General features: G+C 42.7%; 1 protein-coding gene across 1 annotated transcript in view; it reads right to left on the reverse strand.

The window, feature by feature from the left end:
- Window positions 1-26,125, reverse strand: part of KLF3 (KLF transcription factor 3) — a 58,148-nt gene extending 32,023 nt beyond the window's left edge. Inside the window, exon 1 of the mRNA XM_066573194.1 lies at window positions 25,972-26,125. The gene's annotated coding sequence lies outside the window, so the exon portion shown is untranslated. The remainder of the gene's footprint in view (window positions 1-25,971) is intronic.
- Between the last annotated feature and the right edge of the window lie 382 nt (window positions 26,126-26,507).

Consider the following 26,507-nt stretch of genomic DNA (forward strand, 5'->3'; position numbering starts at 1 on the left):
GTTTTATTATGCCCCAATGTTTATTTATATGGTCCACGATGACACATGTATCATGAATGATGCAATACAATGACATCTCATTGCAAAACAAAAAATGCCTTGCAGCCCAATGCTTAGCTGAATTCCTATGCAAGGATCCTGCTATGTGTAGGAAACCTCTTCCCCCACAATCAAGTTCATCACAGATCTCTATTGTTCTAAGTTCCTGAAAATTTTACATAAATATTTGTCCATCAGCAACTCTTCTATATAAACTATTTTTCTTCATGACTCAGCCTCCTTTACATTCATGTTCTATAATATAAATGTATATTCTCATGCCAATGATGAAAAGGGCTATGTCCAAGAAGAGCAGCGCTCTTAGCAAGCTTGACAGATGGCAGCATTCTGGATAGTTAGCTAAAGTTCTGGAAAGTGTAGCTAAAGTTTTTTAAAACTTCTGACATGTGATAGTAACATGTTAGAAGTTCTGATCGGTGGGGTCCGGGTGCTAAAATGAATGGGCAAAAGCTCTTATTTGTGTGCAATGCCAGTTCAGTTGTTTCTGTCACTGCACACAGTGGTGTATGGCTTCTATAAAAGGTCTATGGAGTCAGTGGAATGAGCACAGCGCTCAGATGAGCACTTCTGCCCATTTGTTTTAGAGATTGGTGGGGGTCTTAGCACCTGGACCCTACCGATCAAAACGTCTGACATCACTATGACAACTCATAGTTTAGCTATACTTCAAGATTAAAAAAGAATTAGTATTGAGGGAATAGTCTGTCTATCAAGTATTGTGTATGAACAATCCTCCAGGTTACATGACTCCACTTTAACAGTTTCATCACTAGTGAATTAGGTATATAGTCAGGTTTTCAGCTGATGACCTCAAGGTACATTCCCATTTTACACAGTTGCTGATTAAGCACCATCAGGTTGATATAAGAGGCTGCTGAGAGTTAAGCCCCATTTTCATTGCAAAGATGATCACTCAAAATGCATTCAAAAGATAGGATGAGTGACAGGTTGAACGATCATTTTGCATAAGCTGCTAATGGGCACTAATGCCCATTAGTAGCTTATTAGCTTCATTTCTATGTAAATGAGCACCTCTGTGCTGTATGCTGATAACAGCAGGTGGTCTGTTATCTGCATTAAGCCCCCCCCCCAGGACTGCAGCTGAATACAATGTTATCAGCGCTCCCGTGAAACGGCCAGCCGATATTCGCTCATGTAAAAGAAGCCCAAGGGCTCCCACACACTTGCGCATCGCTCAAAAATTGCAAAGCACAAACTTGCGATGCGTTTGTAACATTATAAAATCCCACTGACAACCGCGTTAAATAAACGCAGCGATATCGCAGCGTTAAAAAACCCGCAAGTGTGCGGGAGCCCTTAGGGTTTAATCACATGGGCGAATGTGAAGTAGGTTTGTAAAAATCTGACCTATACCGCTCAATTTTCCTTCAATTGCGATCTTTTGGTGTTAAAAATGCCTTGTATCACTGTGCTGCATCACTGCACACACATATTAAAAATCGTATGTGCTTCCAATGGCTAAAATGGTCAAATCTACATCACACTCATGTGCAAGTGGACAGAATTTGAGTATAAAATCGGCCATGTGCATAGATTACACCAACTCGGAGTGCAAGACATAAAACAGCCAACACATAGCCTGCTGACCAGCTGGCAGGAAAGCCATAAAAAAAGTGCATATCTATGTCATAGCTAATTACGAGCTTACTTGTAAAGGGACATATTCTGATAAGAAGAGTATTTAATGTATTCGCTATTACAGTAGGCAATCCTCTAACATATAGAACAAGTTTAACCTGAACTTTGTCATATGCTGCCTGACCAGGTATCCATTCACCGTTCTTGGCATTAGTTGCTACATTTCTATACTGTATGTAATACAGTAGAACATAACTGTACATTGTGGTGATACATAATGTTTTTCTTCCTGATTGAAGATCTTGGAAGAATTCCTCATTGAAAGGGCCCTATACCCCTCCCGCCCTACATACGCCTCTGCAGTGATTTGTTCTCCTGATTCTTATCCTCAGTAGCTATGTCTTGCAGATACCTTCATACCACAGCCATACTCTCCGAGCCATCTTTGTAGAAGAGGTACAAGCGTAGAAGTTACTGCAGGTAGCATAAATAAACCAGCAATAGCAAAGCATGAAACTTGGGCTTCTGCTAACTGGTGCAAACATGAAACCCGCCTTAGATTTTCTTTGAACTGTCTTAGAATGACTTGGTTTCAATACCCAAAAGTAACACCAGCTGCTGACTAAATAATAATGTGGTCTACTTACAACCGCTTAAGTGAAGGAATTGATGGAAATATATATTTTCCATTGTATCTATGGTCAGACTTACCAGGAATCCAGCAGCATACATGTGCTTTAGGGTGCTGATCATTCGCCCTGCTGTCCAGTACAGGAAGTGGCGTAGCTGTGCGGTGCTCCCATTGATTTCAATGGGAGTGAAACCAGTGCCCTCACTATCTTTCCCTGTTCGCCAGATGATGTCCGGCATGCTGTACTTTGATCTGCTGCCCATTTACAGTGAATGGAGGTGAGTGGCCAGAAGACATCTTTGGTGCCTTCTGCTTCCCTTCACTTAATGGCTATTGCTCCTGTGTGAAAGCAGAGGAGTAGTAGTCATCGGGACAGCCTTAGGGCTGTTAAACACCGGACAGACATCCCATATAGGTGTACGGACAGACATCCCATATAGGTGTACCCTAAGACAGTATTTAAATGTGACTGTCTTGTATGTTTGCCAGCACAGAAATTTGGGTAGGACACTACATTGAGAAGTTGGTGGCGGTAGTATAACTTTTGTATTGTGGTGATGCTTTTCTGAAGTGGAACCACCCCTTTAAAAAAAACTTTTAGAAAAACTTCTGACATGTCAGAGGTTTTCATCGGTGGGGATCCGGGTGCTGAGACCTCCACCGATCGCTAAATTGCTGTGCCCATTAAGCTCTGTTTGCCCCTGTTTGGAGAAGTGTACAGATTCAATATAAAGTCTATACACCGCTGCCTGATCATAGCTGAACAAGCACAATGCTCAAGTGAGTGTTTCTGCCTTACGTTTTACTGATCAGTGGGGGTCTCAGCATCTGGACCCTTACCAATCAAACCTTCTGACATGTCACTATGACTTGTTTGAAGTTTTTTAAGTTTAGTTATACTTTATAAGACTATGGTGCTCCATTTCTTTCAATACAGAGAATTTATAATGATTAATGTGTCCCCAATACATGCTAAAAGTTTTCACTAATTTTAACATAGAGGTCCGATATGTAAGCAGGTCAACAGGTGCTGTATGCAGCTATATACATCTAATGTATGGGGCCCCTGGACTGTTCCCTAACAGATGTCGAAGAAAAAATAAAAAGGCTCATGTATATTGGATTTCCACATGTGTCTGGCACTGGAGTGGTTTGGCAGCAGCTTTTTCCTGTCTACCCATTGAAATAAATGTGCACACTCAGACGAGTTAAGAATGCATACAGTAGCTGTCGGCTGAACTAACTCATATGTATATCCATCTTACGTAAACCCAAGTATTTCATCCAAGCGAATAAAAATGGCTGCATTCAATTGTTTTCTGGAACAGCCCCATACAACTGGGATGAAGTAAGACCAACAGACTGCCGGTATACACTAGCTAGCCGTCAGCCAAAAATGTTTTTAAGGCAGACGACTATTTCCCCCCATACACGTGCACTCTCGGTTTGGCCAAGTGAGCATGTATGCTGAATGTAGAAAGGGGAAAATGCTGCTGCAAGACACATTTGTCACGGTGGGAGAGTTGGGAGACCCCATACACTTTATATTATCAGCTGGTGGTTTTGGGTGATCTACCTGGATCATTTGTAAGGGTCTGGGCTAAAGGGTTAAAATATCATGGAGATGGCTTGTTTTTGCAAAAACGTGTGCCAAATTTCAGCACATTGGAACTGAGCATACCTAGTAGGAACATCTTAGAGCAACTGTATTGAACTACTATTGTTTATTTATTGATAGACACAGAAATAGAAATGATGTAAATTTAGTTTCTCCATCTGCTGCATCGTATCCCAAATCCTGTGTTGCACCACCACCCGTGACACATCCATGAAAGTCAACAACCAAAGGGAATTAGCTACAGTCTCACATAGCCACATTTGTTTGAGATTCATTGCGGATATTCAGAGCAAAATATACAATGCACAGTAGTAGATGTATACAATTGGGCTTAATAGGACCTCCTACACATGCTGTGGAGAAGATCTGTGCACATTTGGGGGCATGCTGTGGATTTTCAAATGACTATGACTTGTCTGATATAATCAATTTCCAATTCAGGTCATAAAAGTTGGTAATATTCACATCTTCTTAATTACTTAAAAAGCCACTACATTTTTCTATGTCTGCCGCCCTCATCCGATTGCCTGTCACATTGCCTGACTCTGCAGATATCTTTTGTGTATTCCAGTCACTTCCATGCAGTGCAGACCCTTTTGTCTGATGCTTATCAGACACCATCTTTACGGTGAGATTTTTTAGTTTCACTTTCTATTAATACCATGATGCATCAGCCCAGCATTAGTTAAGGCTATACTATTTTTGCCTGCAGGGGGTGACAGCATAATTATCATTACCTTCTATATTCACCTATATAAGCTGCAGAGTCAGGAGGATGAGCTGTGATCTGCTCTATTATAACTGTGTGGTTGAAGTTATAGCTACATAGTGAATGAGGGGAAAAAAAAAATTTACCGAAGTGACCCGATACAGCTTATAAACAGAGAGGCTGCTCGTTCACACCCATAGGGATTCAAGTTAAAAAAAGTAAAACTAAATTATGAATGATCTATAATAAATCCACTGTGCTGCTAGAACCCTGTAATAAATCATAATAGTGCCAAAGTATCCAGTATCCTCCCCAGTGGCAGATGGATCACTAGTATTGACCCTATAACCATCACATTACCCTTAATACGTCTGCATGCTGACAACTGTAGATACCGTAACGTGATCTGCTGTATAACCAGTTTCACACAACACACAGGATAGCACCGTCATTTCAATACTACTTTGCGGTACGAGAAGAAAAAATTCCCTATTTACGTATCAAGTTTCTGTCCTTTTAATCAAAGCTTGTATCAGACTGTATGTGTACTATACATCTGTGTACATGTAAGAGATACACCTACACCGCCTGGCTGCATGGTTAACACCGAGGCGGGATTCAGCAGAGTGGGCAGGGGAAACCCGAGTTCACGGCGGCTTTGCTCCTGAGAGCCACAGAGCGCAGCATAATTGGGTGGTGGCAACATAGTTTCTCACAGCTTCTACTAGGTAAGGGATATAGAGAGTGTGTGTGTGTGTGTGTGTGTGTGTGTGTGTGTGTGTGTGTGTGTGTGTGTGTGTGGGGGTGATCAGACACGCATGATGAAAAAGTCTTTTATGCTGCCAACAATGGTTTATTGAACCAATATATGAAAAAGTAAGCAGTTCGTGGAGTTTATATGGCGTGGTCCATGTCGGTGTCTGTGATGCAGGACAACATGCAAGCGGCAGCGGTGTCCAGGATCTATCAGATACTCGACTTAAGAAATCAAGTAGCGCTTCCTCAGAGAAGGTTCAAGATGGAAAAAAAAACCCCAAAAGCAAAGCCAACGTGAACATGATCCTCCTCCTCACAGCGCTCTGGAAAAATCTAAGCGTTACTTAATCCACGGCTTACTCCTCACTAACGGCACCACTAAGCGTGCGGCCTCCACCATACTGCACACCTAAAAGGGATCACAGCATCAAATATGCAAGACGGAATATAAATATATATCACAAGTAAGAGCATTTGTAAAACCATGCTAACAAGGGACACCCCCTTACATATTGACCAGTCATGTACATCACATTAGGGTCCTTTTACACTGAGCAATTTGCTCCAGTAGATGAGTAACAATCAATTAAATTGGTGCTCAACTACTAGGCCTTTACATGGGCCAATTCATCTCCATAGATCGATTGTTGCCCAAGGGCTAATGTAAATCTGGAGCTGGCCGTGATGGGGACAGAGTCACAGTGTGCTCCCTTGAAAATGTAAAGGCTCCACAGGGCCTCCTTAGTAATTTATAGGCCCCACTCTGCTCCCTTAGTAATTTATGGGCCCCACTGTGTCCAATGAGCCATTTATAGGCCTACTGTGCCCTGAAGCAATTAGTTAGGCCTTGCTGTATCTTACTGATTTCAAACAACAAAGATCAGATCAATCCTACCAGAATGGGCTTCCCCAGTTTCATTGGGTCTTGGCATCTGCCCAGGTTTGCCAACGCCGGCCCAGGTCCCCAGAGAGCTGTTACTGGTTAGCCGCATGTTTCTGTTTATAAGGGGTGAACCTCTGACCAGCGAGCATTGTTATGCTTGTATAAACGAACTGATCGGCCTTTAAAAGTGCATTTGCACTTTTACATGGCCTGGTGATTGGGCAAAAGAAGGTTTGGGTGAACATTATTGTCTGTTCATTGGGCAATGTAAAAGCCCCTTTAGATTACGAGTCTGAATTTAGATTGACCACTAATTTTAATACATGTGAAATGGACCAATATATTAGAATTCTGTACAATGCAGCTTCATAGTAAGGATAAATCACATATGTCATTTGGTCATTCATCACACGGTTCCATGCATTGCAAGTTCAGTTTCAAGCACCATCATATCTAGTAGGGACCTATAACACTAGTTATCCTAGTCATTCTAGTTCATGAATGGAATTCCAAAACCACAGTGAACATTGAAACTTGAACAGTAAGTGCCTTTTTTAAACTCTTGCACTTAGTAGCTAGAATATTTTGTATTCCTAGTGGTACAATTTGCAGACAAACCAATGGGGGAGAGTTCTTGCTGTAGCCAGTTGCCAAACAGACACAGAAACATGTTGGCACGAAAAGAAGCAGATAATATATAGAATTCATATATATCTATCTCAAATCATACTTCTCATTTCAATTTGAGACTGAAAAGGATCAGTGGAGAAGAGTATAGGCGGAATTCGGCTAAGTTCATACTTGCATTCAGGGACTCAGTTTTTCTGTTCCATCATGTCAACGGGAAAATAGAAAGCCAGTTGGAGATGGATCCATCCTATGACAGAAAGAAATGGTGCCCGATGGACCCTACTTACTATAGCATGGGCTGTCAGGCTTCCTTCATGCTATCTGGACAAAAGTAAAGTGAAGCGGCATACTTATACTAGTTTGTCCAGAATGCCGTGCTGGATCTGCGTTGGTGGTTCCGAATAGAGTCCCTGATGCAGATGCCCGATGAAGAGGCCCAACTAGCTTTGAAAGCTTGCAAATATAGTTTTATTGGCTGAACAGAAAAATGATCACTTCTATAATATTTTTCCTTTATATACAAGACTATTGATTTTTCTTGCCAACACAGTACCGCACTATTTTGCTCATCATATAGAATCAAAGGGGTAAAATTTATAAGCTGTTCCATTATAGGAGTTGTAGCCATATATTAGGAAAAACAGACTCAACTTAAAAAGGGTTGTCCGACTCCAAAAAGGAAAAAAAAAAAAAAACTCCCATTTCATAAAGCAGTGGCATATGCCATCACTCTAATGGGTTGAGGGGTCTGACCCCTGGGACCATCACTGATCTTATGAATGAAAAGGACGCAGAACTGCACCTCCTAATTTTTTCCCTACACGGTGGTGCTCATGGCCCACCCAGCTGTGCAGGGAACAGCAGCCGGCCCCATTCACAAATAGCATAATACGTTTAGGACAGGCGGAGAAATAGAGGGAGCTCTGTAAAGAGGTGCAGAGGCTGGCAACTAGCACCAGTAGTCAACATCTGCCAATCCCCAGACCTCCAGGAAGAGGAAAAGATTATGTTCACTATAAGGAGATTTTCCAACATGCTGAATAGCTTCTTATGTGATACTGAGCTCATTGTTACTTCCCCTGACATGACCCAGTTCTCATGTGAGGTCATAGAATTGGGCCAAGTATGACTATTGCTTCAAGTGCAATATAATCCATAGTGCTGATTTTTCTAAAAAAAAAAGTGGCGTTAACATTTGACATCAATATTTTAATTGTAATGGTAACAATAAAACACAACATTAGGTTTTTATATAAATAAAGCTGAAGTATTAAAACTCCTGCAACTTCATAATATGTTTTGGGTTTCCTCTCTACTTTTTGTGAGTGACATATAGTTTACATATCAGAGTTTGGTACACTATATACACTTAGGCTAAGTTCACAGCTGTGTTGGAAGCTCCAAATCCCCAATGAGGTAGGGATGGCTATCAGGCACTTAAGAACCCGACAGACGTCCTTTCTAAAAGTACTCCAATTCACTATAACAGCAGGTCTATGCATGCAGCCAGGCCGGATTGTAGAAAAATGGCTTATACTGACAGCAAGCACATCTTCAAATCTGAAGAAACTAAAGTAGATTAGAAAACTATTTAAAGTTTCACAGTAGAATAATATTAGACAATGCAAAGTTTTTCACATTGAAGAAAGTTGCTTGGTCTTAAAGGGGTTGTCCCGCGCCGAAACGGGTTTTTTTTTTCAACCCCCCCCCCGTTCGGCGCGAGACAACCCCGATGCAGGGGTTAAAAAAAATCACCGGAGAGTGCTTACCTGAATCCCCGCGCTCCGGTGACTTCTTACTTACCTGATGAAGATGGCCGCGGGGATCTTCTCACTCGGTGGACCGCAGGGCTTCTGTGCGGTCCATTGCCGATTCCAGCCTCCTGATTGGCTGGAATCGGCACGTGACGGGGCGGAGCTACACGGAGCTGGCATCCAGCACGAGCAGCCCCATTGAAAAAAGAAGAAGACCGGGACTGCGCAAGCGCGGCTAATTTGGCCATTAGACGGCGAAAATTAGTCGGCTCCATGGGAACGAGGACGCTAGCAACGGAGCAGGTAAGTGAAAAACTTCTTATAACTTCTGTATGGATCATAATTAATGCACAATGTATATTACAAAGTGCATTAATATGGCCATACAGAAGTGTATAGACCCACTTGCTGCCGCGGGACAACCCCTTTAAGTGTGTGTCTCAGGAGGGGCACTGATGCCTCAATTCTGGGATTTAACATGTATTTGATCTATGGGGTGTTGGCCCACTTCCAATCACTAAAATGAAGTGACAGCAGTACTATGAATGTAGTTTGCCAGTAAATCCTGTTTCACATGAGCATATATGCAGGAGCACCGAGTTTTTCCAGAACGAATTTTGCATGCACATCAGTGTATTTTACTGTACTTTTTGCGCATGCCAATAGAAAAAAAACCCCAAAAAACCCAAAACAAAAACACAGATGCTCCCAGCCATGGAAATAGCTAATTTGTCTAAACAGTTCAAGAGGTTGTTCTTTTCCCTGGGCAATTATGCAGTGTTTCACCCATCACCTAGCGTATTGCATGCACATTCCCGTTGAATTCCATGGGGACTTTTGGTGTGCAGTTATGCAGAAAAATAGAGTATGCAGCATTTATTTTTGCGTGACCGAAATACGCAGGGAAAATAGGCGCATGTGTACGAAAACATTAAAATCAATGGGTTTGCATATGTATAGAACCTATTAAGATCAATGGGTTCTATACACTGCAAGCTTTGCATGGGGAAATATGCTCGTGTGAAGCTGGCCTTACTGTAGGTTCTACTCAGCTTTCTCCAAAGACAACATAGCTGGTTCATTATCATCAATGGTCGACCATGTGGCCACCCAGAAAAAGCCAATTGAAGCGTAGCTACCAGTCGTCAGGAATCACAATGCTCAGAACCACGATGACATGTTCTATCCATATGCTATCAAAATCTCTCCCGAGTCAACTCCTTGAAAGTTTTCCAGCAGCATCCTACAAGTAGACTCTATAGTCCAGTGTTCCCCAATGTTTTCAGGATTTCCTCAGTATTGCACAGGTGATGTAATTATCATCAGTGCCTCAGACATTGCCACAGGTGTTCTTACCATAGGATATCCTGAAAACATAACCTGTTGGTGGTCCCTGAGGACTGGAGTTGGGGACCCCTGCTATAGACCATCTGCGAAGAAAACAGTGGATCTTCTGACTACATCAGATTCTAAATTAGAAACCATAATTATAGCTCCACAGTAATGGTTAAGTTATCAGTAGCTTTTGCTTGGTGTAATGTTTTTCACATGCTCATGTCAGTACCGTTTAACACATCCATTATATGGAAGATCAGATAATCTGCAGGACTTGTATTATATTTTCTGCATATAACAGAAATCAGATTGGTAGTTCATTCGCATAGTGCAAGTAAAGTTCAGACTTCAAAAGTTTAGGAAAGACAAAGCAACTCTTTTCCACCCAAGCCATCTTGTGGCATGCTATGTAGGAGGTCACTGCCGGGGATGTCACATCAACCACAAATATGGGCACTCACTTCAAGTTTTCAATACAGAACTGGTTAATGCAAGTCAGTGTGGCTCTTGCATGCTGTCAGGGGAAAGGGAGGGCTGGTTACAGAAAAAAAAAATAGCCATGGTCCCCTCCCTTAGACAATACCATCCCTTATCAGAGCAGACTGCTGTCTGGTTTCCTGTCTCAAGCTTCTGCATTACCGATTTGGACAAGTGAAACAGGGTAGGCTAGTTAGGGGAACAAAGTTGATATCAGATCCCACTGCAGAAAGTATGCAGACTAGTTCCCTCCTCCAAGGCAAACTATACTGACTTAAGGAACAAGGGGCTCTCTTGTCTACAGGGATAGTGCTGGAAAATGTTCCCAAGCACATCTGAGTACGTGTCCTGAAAAAAAAAGTAGGTTCACGTTAAGACCATGCGGAGAATTAAAAGGCACACTTACTGCAGACCACTTCATTGCTCAAATGCAATATGGTATCCCAAGAAGTACAGGTAATAGAACTGCAATAGGACTACTGTATCAAGTTAATATCAGGTCAAAGGAAATAGAATGGGATAATTATTATTTGCATATGACACATCATCACTTTAGAAGGTATTCAGTGGTGATTTGCTGTTGCCCATCTATTAGCTTATGTCTACTTTTTAGATCACATTCAGTTTATTGGTGCAACTTGCCTTTATTAGAGGAAGTTGTCTTTGTAGATAATAATATCAAAGTACAACCTAAAGATAACGCCCAAACACAAGAAATATAGCAACAACAATAACAACTCAGTGTGAAGTCACAAGTCTAGGAGGATCACTGGTTCTAGATTTTCATTGCAAATCAAGTTTATTCCTACTGCTCAACTCCTCATATGAAGCTGTAAATCAAGTTTCCTGCTCTATAGCCTAGACAGGTGCTCACATGGGGGGTTGACAATCGGGGAAATGGACCCAGGAGGTGGTCGTCTAGACTTATCATGAGTTTTACTTCTTGCTCAAACTTAATTTTATTAAAAATCATGAACCCAAGCGCAGGCGTTCTTACTGACCGACGAGCAAGACTAGGCAACCATGACTGCACTGGAACAACTGAATATAGGGATGGCTTTGCCTCAGTGTACTGGCAGTAGTAGAGCCTTCACCAGGTCTTTAGAGCTTTTCCAGGCTGAGGAGAGCGCTAGTACGCGACTGCTCTTCCTCTCCTTTCACCACAGTGACCTCCCGTGTGGAGATGCACGCTAACCTCAACGGGATTTATAGAATAATTGACCAAATTGGTTATCAAGGTTATTGCTCTGGCCCATAAAGTACTTTTTGATTGGGAGATTTTTCATCAGGTCAACCATATCAAAATGACAAATTCTAGATAGTGTTTTCCGGGAGAAAACCTGTATTGGGTGTAAGAGTAGATCATAGCATTTGATCGTAGCATAACTTTGAACACAATGGTTGAGTTCATAAAGGGTTGTCCAATTGTAAACTACTGATGGTCGATGCTTAGGATAGGTCGTCAATAGTAGATTGGCAAGGGTCCATTGCCTGGGACCTTCACCAATTAGTGTGCAGAGTTGGTGCATTCGTGAACTAAGCCAATTTCTAGAGGAAGCAGACTGCCTTGTTCATACCGCAGTGGCCCGACTTGGTATTACAGGCAAAGTTTTAATTGAAGTGAGTGGGAACTTTGCATGCAATACTATGCTGAGTCACTGTAGTGGGAATGGAGCCATCTGCTCCCTTAACATATCAGCTCAGTGCACAGGCACACTGGCCTGAAGAACAGCTGATCAGCGGGGGTCCAGGATGAGAGACTCCTGCTAATCTACTATTAACGACCTAACCTGAGGATAAGCCATCGGTAGTTTACAACTGGACAACCCCTTTAAGTATGGAGCAGGATTTTGCCCTAATGCTCTATACTATAAAACAGGCCATTGCATCATCATACTATCCACCTTCCCTTCTGCTCTCTGTTATCATCTGTTCCCCATTTATAATGGTGCATAAAACATGAGTGTTCCTTTAAAGTAAGTCCTGCATATGTTGTAAAGCCTGCGGGATCATTGGGAACACTTCCATGAGAAAACAGTTATGTACTGAAAGGGAAAAAAAAACCAATAATCTTCCCAGATGTTCAGAGACATGGAGGCTACACAAAACACAGTCACCGAAGCATCAGGTCATGTTCCTGTGTCACTGGTTAATATTTCACAGCTTTTTCTAGAACTATTACGCAATTCTTAAGTAGTTTAAAAGGAAAAAAAAAAAAAGTAAAACGACAAGAGATTAGCTAATCCTAATCAAAAGGTACAAAGCACATTTAAAAGGAACTGGCAGGAGAAGCAAAAGGTGTGTCAGCGGATCAGCATAGTCACATTTGTTCTCTGAACAGGTTTACAATACAGAATATTAAATAATGAGGGTAAAGATGACCCCCAATTGTTTGAACAATGCCCAAGTTTAGAATAATGATCTGTGGTATACATGATAATTGTGTTTGCGTGCATATATGGCAAATTCCTAATAAAATGGCTTTATCCATTGAAGTCTATGAAGGGGATAGCAGGGCAAAGACTTGGAATGGTGAGATGACTACAGTAAGGAATTGGTATTGTTCATCATAACAGCCCTGGCAATCACCAAAGGTCAACTCCAGAAACCTCCAATGATCAACTGGCCTGAGAGAAAATGTAGAATTTCCTGCTGTCCAGGTTAAGGAATGAGTATTTAATACATGGGCAGGCCAAGCCCCCCAGAGCTAGTCAATCTTTGTGTCTTTAGCTCATAGAAATGGGGTCCCCCTTTTGAGACGTCAATATGCCCAAGTTGGATACATGGAAATGGTTTGTCTTCACAAGACGATTAGTTTAAAGCAACCCTCCGGTTTCAGGTCAAAATTCTGACCCGGAACTGGAGGGGTAGGGGGTGTATTACCTGTATTTGTTTTTTAATGCCAGCTCTCCAACCCACTAGTTCCAGGTCCTGGTTTTGGCCATCCAAGATGGCCGACACAATCTTCAGACTACGTAATCCCCCACAATGTACTGGCAGTGTTGGACTACTAATACACTGTATCTAGGCCAGAGCTGCTCATGTGACCAGAGGGAAGTGCACAGTGTGTACTAGGTAGTTAGAAAAGTGCTGCAGCCATCTTTGATGGCCAAAAATAGCACCCTAAATCGGCTGATCAGAGCAGAGGAGAACAACTGCAGGTAAAATACCCCAATGCCCCTCCAATCCCAGAACAGAATGCTGTCCCGAAACCAAAGGGTCACTTTAAAGGGGTTGACTTGTGAAAATAAGTTATCCACTATCCACAGAATAAGGGATAACTATTTGGTGGGGTCCCAGCAGTTGGGGCATGGGTGTCCTGAAGGGCCCTGAATAAATGGCACGATGGTCACACCTATGCCCTGTCATTCCATTTATTCAATTAGACTCCCATAAATTAGGGTCCAATAGCCGAGGGCTATGGTTGGCATATTGAAATTAATAAAAGTGGCAGTGAGCATGTGTGACCACCGCTCCATTCATTCAAGGATCTTCAAGACTCCCATGCTCACCAGATAGTGCTATGGATAGGGAATAACCTATTTTAGGAGTATTGTAAGCAATTCTAGGGTTTTTAGTGTATTTAAGGTGGATCACCACTTTTAGGCTGGATTCAAACGAACGTATATCGGCTGGATTTTCACGTCCAGCCAATATATGTCGTCTCTCTCTGCAGGGGGGGCGAGCCTGGAAGAGCCAGGAGCAGTGCTCTGAGCTCCCGCCCCTCTCTGCCTCCTCTCCGCCCCTCTGCACTATTTGCAATGAGGAGAGGCGGGACAGGGCGGGGCTAAGTTTCGACTGCAGGCTTTCCACAGCAGAAGACCAGCAGTAAATATGCAGTGGCCAATTCCGAACCTAAATGGTATGGATAGAATTGCGGATCTGCTGCAGATTTTAACCCTTTTATTTCAAGGCTTGAATTCCGTAGTGTAAATAGGCATACTGTATATTTATAATACAGAGTGTTTTTTTTTTTTAAATAATGCAGATTCATTACGGAAACAGTTTCAAATTTTCTCGCAACGTGCAAAGCCGCCCTAATGAGATTTACTACCTGCCATAGACAAGATATCTGGATAACTGCATCACAAATAGCATTTTTGGATTGTCATACCCAGAGTTCTCTTCCATATACTCTAAGTGAATTTGTATATGTGGGGGGGGGGGCGAGATAATGTGAGCGGACTATTGCACACAAACGCTCTCCACCATGCATGCTCCTGGTACTGCGGCTCACTTGCTGTTTCGATGGCTCCACATTGGGCATGTGTCACCCGCTGTTGCTGGGCAGAAATTGCCACACTTGTGAACAGCCTTAGTACAATCGCAATTTGCAACTCTAATCAGTTTATGTAGAATCTACAACTGCAGCATTAAAAGCAGAAAAATACTGGTAGATGCAAAAAAATTCGAGCTGCGGGCTGCAAAAGTCAGCGTTCTTAAATCTATATTCTTCCTCTTTTTTCCCAAAGTACTTCCTCATGCCCTTCCCTTATGAGCACTGTCTACTCCAGGGGAGGTGAAGGGGCAGCTCTTGAGGAGCCTCGCCCAGGTTAGGAAAACAAATGTGGAGCCTTAACAGCGGGGAGTATGAGACATTTCCTGAGGAATCCAGGCAGGATTTTTCCTTTCCTGCTCAGTTACAAAGTTACCTTTTCCTCTTTCCTCTCCCACAATGTTGCAGGGTCACATCTTGGAAGAGTTGCTCTGTTTAACCCATTCAACCCTGGGATGAGAACAAAGCTCATTTACAAAGTTTTTATTGCTGATTGCATCTTAAATCTTTTGCACATATCTGTATTACATGTGCATGAGGTCTTAGTCCAACTAAGGTCACGACTATGCAGGGACTTCAGATCTGTAATAATGTGAAGCCTCACACGATGTCACGTGCATATAAAATACATTATGTTGCACAACGTAGTAAGTGATCTTAAAGGGACCCGGTCATCGAGTTTTCACATGTCACTGACATGCAGCTGCAGTGTAGATAGCATGCTCTAACTAGCTTGTATGCCTATGTGCTTCCTGTCAATTGCTAAATTGATTCCACAACTTTTCCTGTACTAATGAGAGTCACTTTTTTTGGGGGGGGTTGAAGTCACCTTACCGCACTGAGATCACCCCCCGATTCTTTGAGTGTTAAGGCAGCAGAAATGCAGTCCTTAGTTCTCGCTCATGACCTGAAGGTTGTGATTCAATCCCCGCATGGTTTAGGTAGTTGGCTTCCTCCTTCCGAGGTTGTTAAAATCAGTACCCAGCTTGGTGGGTGTGGGGGTGGTGCAATAAATAAAAATAACCTGAAAGTGCTGCGGAATATGTTGGCGCTATACAAATAACAAGTTCTTATTTTTAATGGCTAGACTCACCCTCGGGTGCTGCTAAAATCTCCATGCGTGCATTTTGGTGTTTGTTTTAGGTGCATGCACAGAAAACTTCTCCTTTACCAAGAAACATGCCACAATTGTGGTGTGCATGCACCTGAATGCCATTGATGCGCCGTGTCTGCCACTCAATTCTTCCTTCCTTCCACTAGCATTGTGTGCAGGCAGGAACTAAAGACCGGCGTCTTGTTTTTCCGGCGAACAACTCAAAGAAGATGAACTCCGATGATGATGCTGCCAGTTGAGAAGGCGAATGCGCGGACAGTGTAGAAGGATCCAGAAGAGAAAGCCTGTGTAATACGGTAGGTAGCAGTCCAGGTTTGGTTTGGGATTCTGGTGTCTCCAGCAGAAGTGCCGCTCTCAGTCAAGCGGTGGTTGGTGGGCTTTTGATGAGTGGAGGCGAAGGCCAAGGACATTATCCACATAGAAATAATACAGCAAGGGAGAACTAAAAATCGTTGTGGTGAAGGATCAAAACAGGGATGAGTATGGGTGGGTTCACATCTGCGTTGGGGTTCCAATTTCTTGCTCTGTCCGAGGATAAGGAAAGGTGAATCCCTGCGGCTGAATGGTTCCATCTGAAGACGGAATCAAACAGCGCCGAACGGACCCAATTGACTATAATGTGGTCTATTCGATTACTACCCAGCGGCCCAGCTTTTGGAGGAAAGAAAGCGCTTTTTTCCAGTATTTTGAGCCAGGTCTATGATGGAACCTGGAGCTTACATTATGCACCCGGCTCTATGCAGTAAGTAGCTCTTCATCAGTCCTGTTATAGTACATCTGAAGTTATTTTGAATGGATGGCGACTCTTGAAAAAGCCACTTTTTTTGTCATCATGTAAATTAAACTACTTTAAATGCAAAGCAAGGTGGTGATTTTACTTGTTCCACCATCCCGCATGGCACTCACATTCCATTGGGTGACCGAATTCAATTGCACAGATTTGTAGTTGATTGCAATCTGATTACTTTGGCACAATCCAAGCGCATTTGCACTTCAATAGAAGGTGAATGGTGACCACAGCTGTTGTGCAAAGCCATCATCCAGCCCTGTTTACAAGGTTTCCCATTCACCTATAGTTAGTATTTGCTACATACAATCGTATTGGATTGCAAACACAAAAACCTTGTTGATTCCATTCCCTTTGTTCCATCAAGCCGAGCCACTTGAGATTTGTATGATGAATAATGCACGGAGATCAGGCGGAGTTTTCATAAAGTACAAAACTTTTATATCGAGCAAACAATCTTCAAGCAATTAGGCTTCTATTCTTAGTCCGGGCGGGATGGGTACAAGTGGATTTTTGTGTTCTTGATGTCAGGGTTTACATAGTGTGTGTAGTTGACCTACAAGCAATGGCTTCTTGTATATTTTATGATAAAAAAGAAAAGCTGACAGTTTATTTAGTGCAGCAGGTGATAATGAAGCCATTGACTGCAGTATTACATGACTTGGCACATTGCGGTCTGCAGGGAGTGTTGTCATAAATCCTGGGTGGTGACGGAAAAGTCTTCCTCTTAGGTAAAAGCGGGTTTTTCATAAAGAAATCCCCTTTTTAACTGGAAGCTGGCATGTCGAAGCCAGTCATTATGTCACTATTCAAATGCGGCTGTCTATTCTGGCAGGTGCCTAATGAGGACATACGGACAGGGGTTCTTGTCAAGGGTCAAAATAGAAGCTCTTGAAAAGTCCTATTCCGTCAAGTTTTGCCATTAACTATTCCGAATACTTTAAGGCCGTTTTCACGCAGCCAAGAAAATTGTGCGAGATTTTGAATGAGGTCATACACATGAGCGATTTTTTTTTTCTTCCCCTGCTTCGTGAAATTGCATGTTGGCCCATATGAAATTAGCCTAAAAGGTGTTGATTAGGGTTAGAGAAACAAGGTTGCTTTCTTCCAAACACAGCACCACCTTTGCCCTTAGGGTTGTGTGTGGTAGTGCAGGTCATCTCCATTGAAGCGCATGGGAGCTGAGCTGCAATACCAGACACAACTCACAGAAAAGGGTGGAGCTGTGTTTGGAAAAAAAGAGCCATGTTTTTCTAAAGGACTCCCTCACATGGGCATACATGGCCCGCATTTTTCACGCACATAATATACAGTGTGCAGCAAATGCATATGTAACATGCATAGGTTAAACCCCGTAGCCTACATTGGTGCGTATAACGTAGTATGCACCAAAATAGGACATGCTGCATGATACATGCTTGAAAAACAACGCAGCTGTGAGTTGCCCAATAGAAGTTAATGGGCTTTTAGCACCATGTATTACGCACGTGTAATAGATGAATCACATATGCCTGTGTGAGTGAGCCCCAACCCCTTTAAGAAGCAATAGTCATCCAGCTTTCTCAGGCTCCCGATTGGCAGATCTCTACATTATGTACCAATACAAGAGAGTGAGATACTTAAAAGGGACTAGAAAAACATGGCTGCTTTCTTACAAGAGCGATTCCTCTCCACTGATTCGCTCCTGTACTTTCACACAGCAGCAAGGATTTCTCAGTGAATAGGACTTGAAGATGCGATTGTTCGATCGCTAGAATCGTACACTGCATTACTTATGTATTGCATTCTACTAAGCCTATGACAGCAGCCTATTTGCCTCCGAAGGAGGTAAGGCTTAATAGGCCGAGTTACATGGCAGACATGGAGGTCTTTGTCAGCCTCCTGGCTACTATAGGAACCCACTTGTACTTTGCGATTGCATGGCGGGGGCCAATGGGTGACAGAAAAAGCTCCCTCCCCCTGTCATTTGCTTACATGCTGAAGTTGCTATTGATTGTGGCATGTAAGGGGTTAAACTGCCAGGATCTGCAGTTCCTCTACTACAGGCTGTTAGAGCAGGAGCCTGGCTGCCAGTAGCCAACTAGGCCACCGACTTAAAAAGATTGATGTGCCGGATTAAAGTCCATTAGTGAGGTCAGTAAAAGGGTGTATTGCAGTCTCCAATGGGTTAAACTACTTGGGGGAGCGTTCCCTCAGAAGTAAAAATTTTTCTGTCACCCATGTTAGACCCAATTCTAATACATTCATTCCTATACGAATAACACAAGGTTTTCTCTGAGCATACTGCAGGTCTGGAGATCACAATAACAAAGGATGTGCTAACTGCGAGTCTGGTGGAAAGGGCCACTTTCAACAAGAAGGGCTGCCAAGTGCCAATGACCTGGAAATGTGATCAGACTTTGAGAAAGTGAAGATTTCCGGGAAGGTGGAACATTCTGAATGAGCAATTCTAGAGAAGGAGACGGTGAAATCTCACATCTATAGCACACCTATAGAACTGTCCCTAATCTCCAGGGAAAGTCCTAGTCTGCTGTTTCCACTGAGGGTGCAGTTTCTGACAATCTCCCTGTTTACTACATGTGTCACTTTCCTTGTTTCATCTCTTAGATGTGTGTTTTTCATGATGCATCGGAACACTTTCTTCTCTTTAAACTGTATATGAGAATGTTCTCTGCCACACTTTCCATTACAGGGGGGTACAGTAAAAAGCATTCATAAAAATATGGCGCGGTATAAGTTTTTTTTTAGAATGGAAGTAAGGGTGCTTTCATACTTGTGCTAGGGATTCCACTTTTCTGCTCTGTTCACGGGCAAGCGGTTCCATCTGTGGACGGAACTGAACAGCACTGGGCAGATCCCATTGAGTATAATGGGGTCTACCTGCTTGCCGCCCAGCTGCCCCGTTTTGGCTTGGAAGAAAAAGTGCTGCATGCAACGCTTTTTCTTCCAGTATGTGTAGCCAGATCTGTGATGGAACCTCCGGCAGGAGATTCCAACACCGATGTGAAACCACCCTTAATGGGCAACTCTATAGGCCTGCAGTTGCCGGGGAATATTCTAAGTGCACTGTATACTTCCAATAGAGCAAAAAACAAAGTGTGAACAGAATCCAAAAGTTGGCCATATATATCAGATGTAGTTTGGCAAGGCCACCAATTTCAGCAGATCTGACTGATCATCTGATGTGTATGGGGCCTTCCAATGCCCCCCGATGGTGAATGCTAGGGTAGATAATGATCAGGCAGTTGGACCTTAACTTCCTGATATTTTTGTTCTTGGGAATAAGTTCTGCCAGAGAGGTCAGCCAAGCATGCATATGTATGAGGCTGTCAGGAGAATGAGTGTTCGGTCAACAGCTATCTATAACGCATAGGCAGCTTTACACGGTGGTTGAGGATTAGTGCAGCAAATTCCTTTCTTCCTTGTTGGATCCAATCCCATATTTGGCAACAGCAAACAGAATGAGATAAAACATTGTTTATCACTAAGGAAATTGACCAAGAGTATCTAAAACTTTATATAATCCTTGTCCAGTTTTATGAAACTACCATGATGGCGTGATAGCTGAAATCAGAAGTGCATCCATATATCCATTGCCCCATACAGTAAGCAAGCCTATGGCCCTGTTCACCCTACAATCATGGTTGCCCCACTCAGCAGTCATCAATGTGCGAATCTTGATAGACTTTTTTTCCTGGTAGCACTAGTATATTGCACAAAATCAGATGCTGTCCCTTAGAGGAGCTATTTAAATTTTCCTTTCTCCAACACGATGGCCAGTTGATCTATCAGTATGTATTTGCCATGAAGCTTACGCAAGTATGGGGAGAACATACAAGCTCCATGCGGAAGTTGTCCTTGGTAGGACCAAGTCTCACATCTCAATGGGTATGGACAAAGGGTTAAGTAGAGGTGCTGGCTCCCAGGGTGGAGACTGGGAGTTCCTGGGCAGTGATAGAGGTTTGGTCAGGACCCGTGATCCGAAACAGGAAAGAGCACACATATGCCACTTGGAATGTATGACGCAAACTCCAGCCTTGAAACAAAGAAAAGGAAACAGCTCTTCTGGCTTAGCAGGGGAGAAAGCAGAGAGAGCGTGCAGTCAGCCTAGGCTGAGCAATATTCATGAGCAGCTGCACTCATCTAATACGGGAGCAGCGGGTGGAGGTGTTTGTTCAATGGGTGTGAATAAAAACAAGAACTTTATGGGCCGGTCCTGCCCTGTGTACAAATACGCGAAAGATGATCGGTGGCATCTGCATCGGCTAAATGAGCGAATGACTAACGATCAGGTCACGCAACTATCTAGAAGGCACGTTGCCCTGACCTATATTTTATCATCATACTCCACTGCGTTTTCACTTGAACTGGGAGTTTTAGACCCTATAGCGCACTTGTATAAGGAAGGACCGATCTACGCTCTCATATGGTCATCCGTGAAACACACACATTTTTACTCCAAAATACGTAACATTTAACAGACCCATAGGCTATAGTGGGTTAAACACAATGCGAATGACTATGTTTAGCAAGTTATACATTTCCATGCACTTTTCTTATGGGATTGAAAAGAAGAGCATACTACGATTTTCTGTCTTACGAAAAAAATTAAGAAGTCGGAAAATGTATACTTTAACTTTGCAGTCAATGAAAAATGTATGGCTATGTATGTTTTTTGGTGATCAAATGAAAAAAAAAAAAAGGGGTTGAACTGCAAAACTTTATGAAAGAAAAAAAAAGTTTATAGTGAAAAATGTATACGGGTTTCATATCAAAAATGGATTAAAGTATATCAAAACCTATACTGGACATAGCATTTAAAAACGTAAATGTATAGTTAAAATGCATGCATTTTTACACGCTTCTCACATACGCTAAATGTATGTGAATTTGCCAGTGTGGACAGGCCCTAAGTCTATACCGGCAAAAGAAAAATTACTTTTTTTCTTATAGCAACAACATATTTAGTAGCGTTGTACAGAGAATATACTTCTATCGGTCCTGGTCTTCAATGAGACTCACAGACTCGGCTCATTATTTCAATGCTGGGGTTTCGTGCTTGAATCGGACTATAAAATCTCCATATTATGACGCCTACATTGGTCAACATCTGCATTGATTTCCAATTTTTTGTCATCATTACTTATGCAGAAGACTACATAGAAGCACATGGAGCCCATCCATCTACTCTGCGCTCCACCATATGATGGTACCATGATATGAAGCTATTGTACCCTAGAAGTACGCTTCAGTAGGAAAATACCTCCATACTACTTAACGACTATTCAATAGAGCTTGCTGCCATTGTTTTTCTGACCAAGTCATGCGAAGAAAGCCTCTGTGCGCCTCCGTGTGAAACCATAGGCACGTGAAGGAACAGTAGCGACTTATGGATGCTGAATTACTATCCATACAACTTAACAGGTGTATTCTAGATTTTCAACACCTCTGAAAAGGGCCATCAGGACACTAACATTTTTTGACCCTGTGGTGTCCGATCAAAAAAAAAAACAAAAAAAACACGGACTCCACATGGACATCATAGGGATCCATTTTATGCACCACTGAGTTTTTTCACGCACAGACGGACTGGCATACACATGGCATACTCTATTCTGATCCTACATACAGATGAAACTCACCCATTCCTGTCTAGGGGGGTAGTAATGAGTTTCAGTTTGTTTTTTTTGTAGATGTCCAGAACGGACACAGCGATGGATAAAGATCTCTTTTATCCAGACATAAGGCAATTTTTTTCTTAACGCAAGTGTGTGCCTAGCCATAGGGTCATGTCATGACTTTTGAATCTACATTAAAAAAATAATTAAATAATATAAAATATATATACAATGCCGCTTTCAGACAAGCATATTAGCTCTGTATTTGGTCTGTGTTTTGGGGACTGTAATATGGAGCCAATGTAACTATGCATCTATTCACATATGACCGTCCTTTTCACAACCGTCTTTAAAGAACGCAGCATAACCTATATTTTAGCGTTTTTGCTTCCATGTTGCTATTATTTTCCATTGACTCGATACGGATCACTATTTGTACAATAGAAAATAAAATATAAGAAGGCAAAAACAGATCAAATCCGATTTTAATGTCATCTATAACACAACCTCAAAACAGATCCGTATTATGGACGGATATTAAATATCAAAAAATGGCAGAAATAACACTCCAGATATACCATAACCCATACATTAATGTGCTGGGCGCCAGCGGACCATATAGCTTGGAAGTTTGTAAGTTGTCACAACTACATCAGTGGCCTTAGCAACTAATGACACATGAAGCGGCCAACTTGGAGAAGGAGTAAATAAAAAGGTGTTCTATCAGAGTGACAAAGACCATGTTATCCTGGTTGCCGGACAATGATTTATTCCGGGTGTGTAAATAGTATTAAGTGTACAGAGATGACAGCTGCTTCCCATCATGCAAGCTAACACTAGATTCACACATGCAGTCTTCCATGCAGTTTTCTCCTGGTGGATACAACAGAGAATTGCCAGTCCTTCCTTTATAGTTTTCCTTCTTTTTGGAACCTGGCTACCAAACTGCACTTAGATGGTGTGGATCTAGCCATGGGCCCTTATATAGTTGTACTCCACAGGGCTTCAAGGATGGTGAAACATAACCAGTAGAACCCTGTTTCAGGTCAAACTTTGCTAAAAGTTCAGTTTTGCATGAACCCGAACCAAACGGTTCTACTGGTTTGGTTCGCTCAACACTATTCCAGAACACTGGTGTGTAACACCGTCTAAGAGCCATAAGAGCCCTGTATAATACTCTTGAGTGTTGTACAGGGCTTTTATGGCTCTTGGGGTGTATTCACACTGCAGAGAAAATCGTGAGAGTTTCGTGCGTTGCGAGACGCATGAAAAAATAACCCATTATTCGCAATGGGTGTACGATTTTTCTCTCACAACGATCCTGCGAGACGGAAAAATGGCAGCATCTTCTGTTTTCTTGCGAGTGTCACATGAGAATAGAGCATGCAGATGTGCAGTCGTCAGCACACCACACAGAACACAGACCTGAGTATGCCAGGCACAACTCGCTGTTGTTGTGAATGCAACCTTAGACCATGTTCTACACCCGTTTTAGGGGTCTTGGTGAACTTCCAGTTCGGTTCATACTAATTCGGACTGAACTGAACTTTTTTTTCTTCAAAAGTTGAGCAAGCCGAACTTCTCAGAAGTTTACTCATCATTATTTGTAGCGTTTCTGTTGGAGGTATTGTTCAACATTGTATCTCATGGACAATGATTATTATAAAGGCCCATTTCTGGTCATATTCGGCTATGCAAAACTCCATCCTAAATTGCAAGACAGGAACTCAAACTTTCCGCAAGTCCAGCCAAAATAATGATCTGGTCTCCAGCTTCTTCTCCTTCCTGTGCTACTGTTTCCTAAGCCATAAAAACTAATTTGGCCCCAATAAAATAGAGAGTTACCATTCAACCACTGCTGGGTGTAATAAAATGGCTAACAACGGGTCTACCAAGAGTTGGTCTTTGCCCTCAACTTGTCTGCACCAGCCAGGCACATACACAATGTGCAAAAAAGTAGAGCATATGGCAACATCTGTTCCCACCACTGTCCTGCTCATGCGAGAGTGAAGGGCAGGCTGAGGGCAAAGTCTTCTTTTTTTAGTCATTACAACATCACACAGACAACAACTCCAAAGCGCTGCGATGGTTAAGTCATTAACAGAGGGCACACAGGGAGCCAGGATACAATGGGGCGCCCCGATGTCACATATTTCAGGGGGGCATGGATGATCATTAGACCTCTGACTACTTTATATGATGTACATTGAATGATCATGAATGCACATGCAAAGAACATGTCTAGTCTATGACCACTTCTCTGCAGCTGTGTACATACATACTAATCTCCAGTTAGCAGGAGCTACATGTTAATAAGTGTACACATAATTAGTGGGTGCTGAAACCGTTCCAAGGAAGGTTATTCTGTGTCAAAATGGTTTTTCCACAGTCACGCATAGATGTAGCAGAGCCGATTTTGTTGGGTGCAGTAGAGCTGGGTTTATCATTTGACACAATTCCTATTCATATCACAGTGAGTGGCTTTACAAAATACTACTCAGAAAGTTCTCACAGTCTATACGGCTACCATGACAAAGTCAGCTCTGCTGCATCAGTAAATAAGTCTAAAGAACATCTTTGTAGGAACTTAGAAGTCGCCCAAAAATAAAAACCCAAGTAGACAATTATTAAGCCACCATAGACGCAATCCTAGTAGTTAAAGCCGACTGGATACTTTTTCAACGCTTTTCCTTATCTGAGCGAAGGCAATCAATGGTAACAACACAAATGATTTTGCACACATTTGTGTACGATGATCCACAACCAGTGTGTTCAACATCCCATCATGTGAATCATCTCCCGACTCATCGGATTGCCAAACGCTGTACAAATCACAATGGCATAAAAATAAAAAAATATGAAAAAAACAAAATCCTGGCCATTCAAGGGATTTCAGTTGAGCTGATCCGATCGGGTTGGTAGCACGGATGCAAGGCTCATTGTTGTCCTATCGTTACATCCACGGCCGGCTTTAATAAGTAGTAGTAGTAGAAGCCATATACTGTATACAGTAATGCAGAAAGGAGAATAAGCCACAGATCCGTAATGCGTTTAATGTGTTGCTATTCACAGCCGAGAAAATGAACAGCTTAGATAAACTTCATATAAAAATAAGCCAAAAAAAAATTATCCCCATCCCCAAAAATAAAGGACCCTCAAAAAAAGTGTATGAGATGGCTTGTATCTTCCACTGAAGGTGCTGTGTGTTACAAAGTTGGCTTTTAAGTATAAAAACAAACTATTAAATCGTTGTCGGCGCCAACAAATGCCAATCATCTCACAGCTATCAGTGACAAGGACTGTCTGTACCTCCCTCCGGAGGGTCCGGGGGCCACTGACTGGCACTGTGTGCTCATTTAAAGTCCCCATCAATCAGCCTTTTTGTTAAGACAGCCCGGTGGAAAAAGTAGAGACCAATGTGTGGCCAGAGTTCAATCAGCTGACAGTAAGTTTAGCTTGTCCTGGGAATGGTGCCCACCACAGCCAACCAGGTGATCAGTGCCAGCACAAACTCAGCTTTTCTTCTGATTATCCCAGTAGTGTCGTCTTCATCCATGAGCGCCCAGGATCCAGACCCCATGCCCCCCCCAAAAAACAAGAGCAAATCACTTGTGCCCAAGTTACCCCAAAAGTGACTGGGGCATCTGTAGCAAACAATGTGGCAATAAAGACCAAGTTAGCAATTTGTTCTAGTGTAGTGAAGCTTAAAGAATTGGAAACTTACTGTGATTGAAGACTGGAGGGGGCACAGCGGGTCTTGTAGGGTGGTAGTCCCTGTTACTCCAGTAATGAGCAGTGTATACAGCGCTCTTGCTCAGCTGTGTCTCACATGAGTGTGTGGCTGCTGCAGCCTCAAGGTTAGGGACAAGCCTCTAAGGGATGGGAGTCGGGGAGGGAGGAGGCCTGATCAGCAGCACTCTACACACCAGGGTGGGGCAGGGCCGCTCCTGCCTATAGGGTGGAGGGTGGATTTGGGTGGAGGCTTGGACTAGTCAACATTGACACTTTCATAAATATATATTTACAGAGCACTCAGCCTCTCCCCTGCTGCTCCCACCTCCTCCCTCTCGCACACACACAGGACCTGATCACTCTGTGACCCCACACACTCCGAGCAATGCAGACTCCGCAAAAAGGACTGATCTGCAACTACGGCAGAACTACAAGTCACGGGATAGCTTGGGAACTTCGCGAGTCTAATTTGTACTGCAATGAAGAACGCCGACTCGACTTGTAGCAAGTAACGACAAGTCTGCAATA

Source organism: Eleutherodactylus coqui, chromosome 7 (assembly GCF_035609145.1).
Source record: "Eleutherodactylus coqui strain aEleCoq1 chromosome 7, aEleCoq1.hap1, whole genome shotgun sequence".
NCBI classification, from domain to species: domain Eukaryota; kingdom Metazoa; phylum Chordata; class Amphibia; order Anura; family Eleutherodactylidae; genus Eleutherodactylus; species Eleutherodactylus coqui.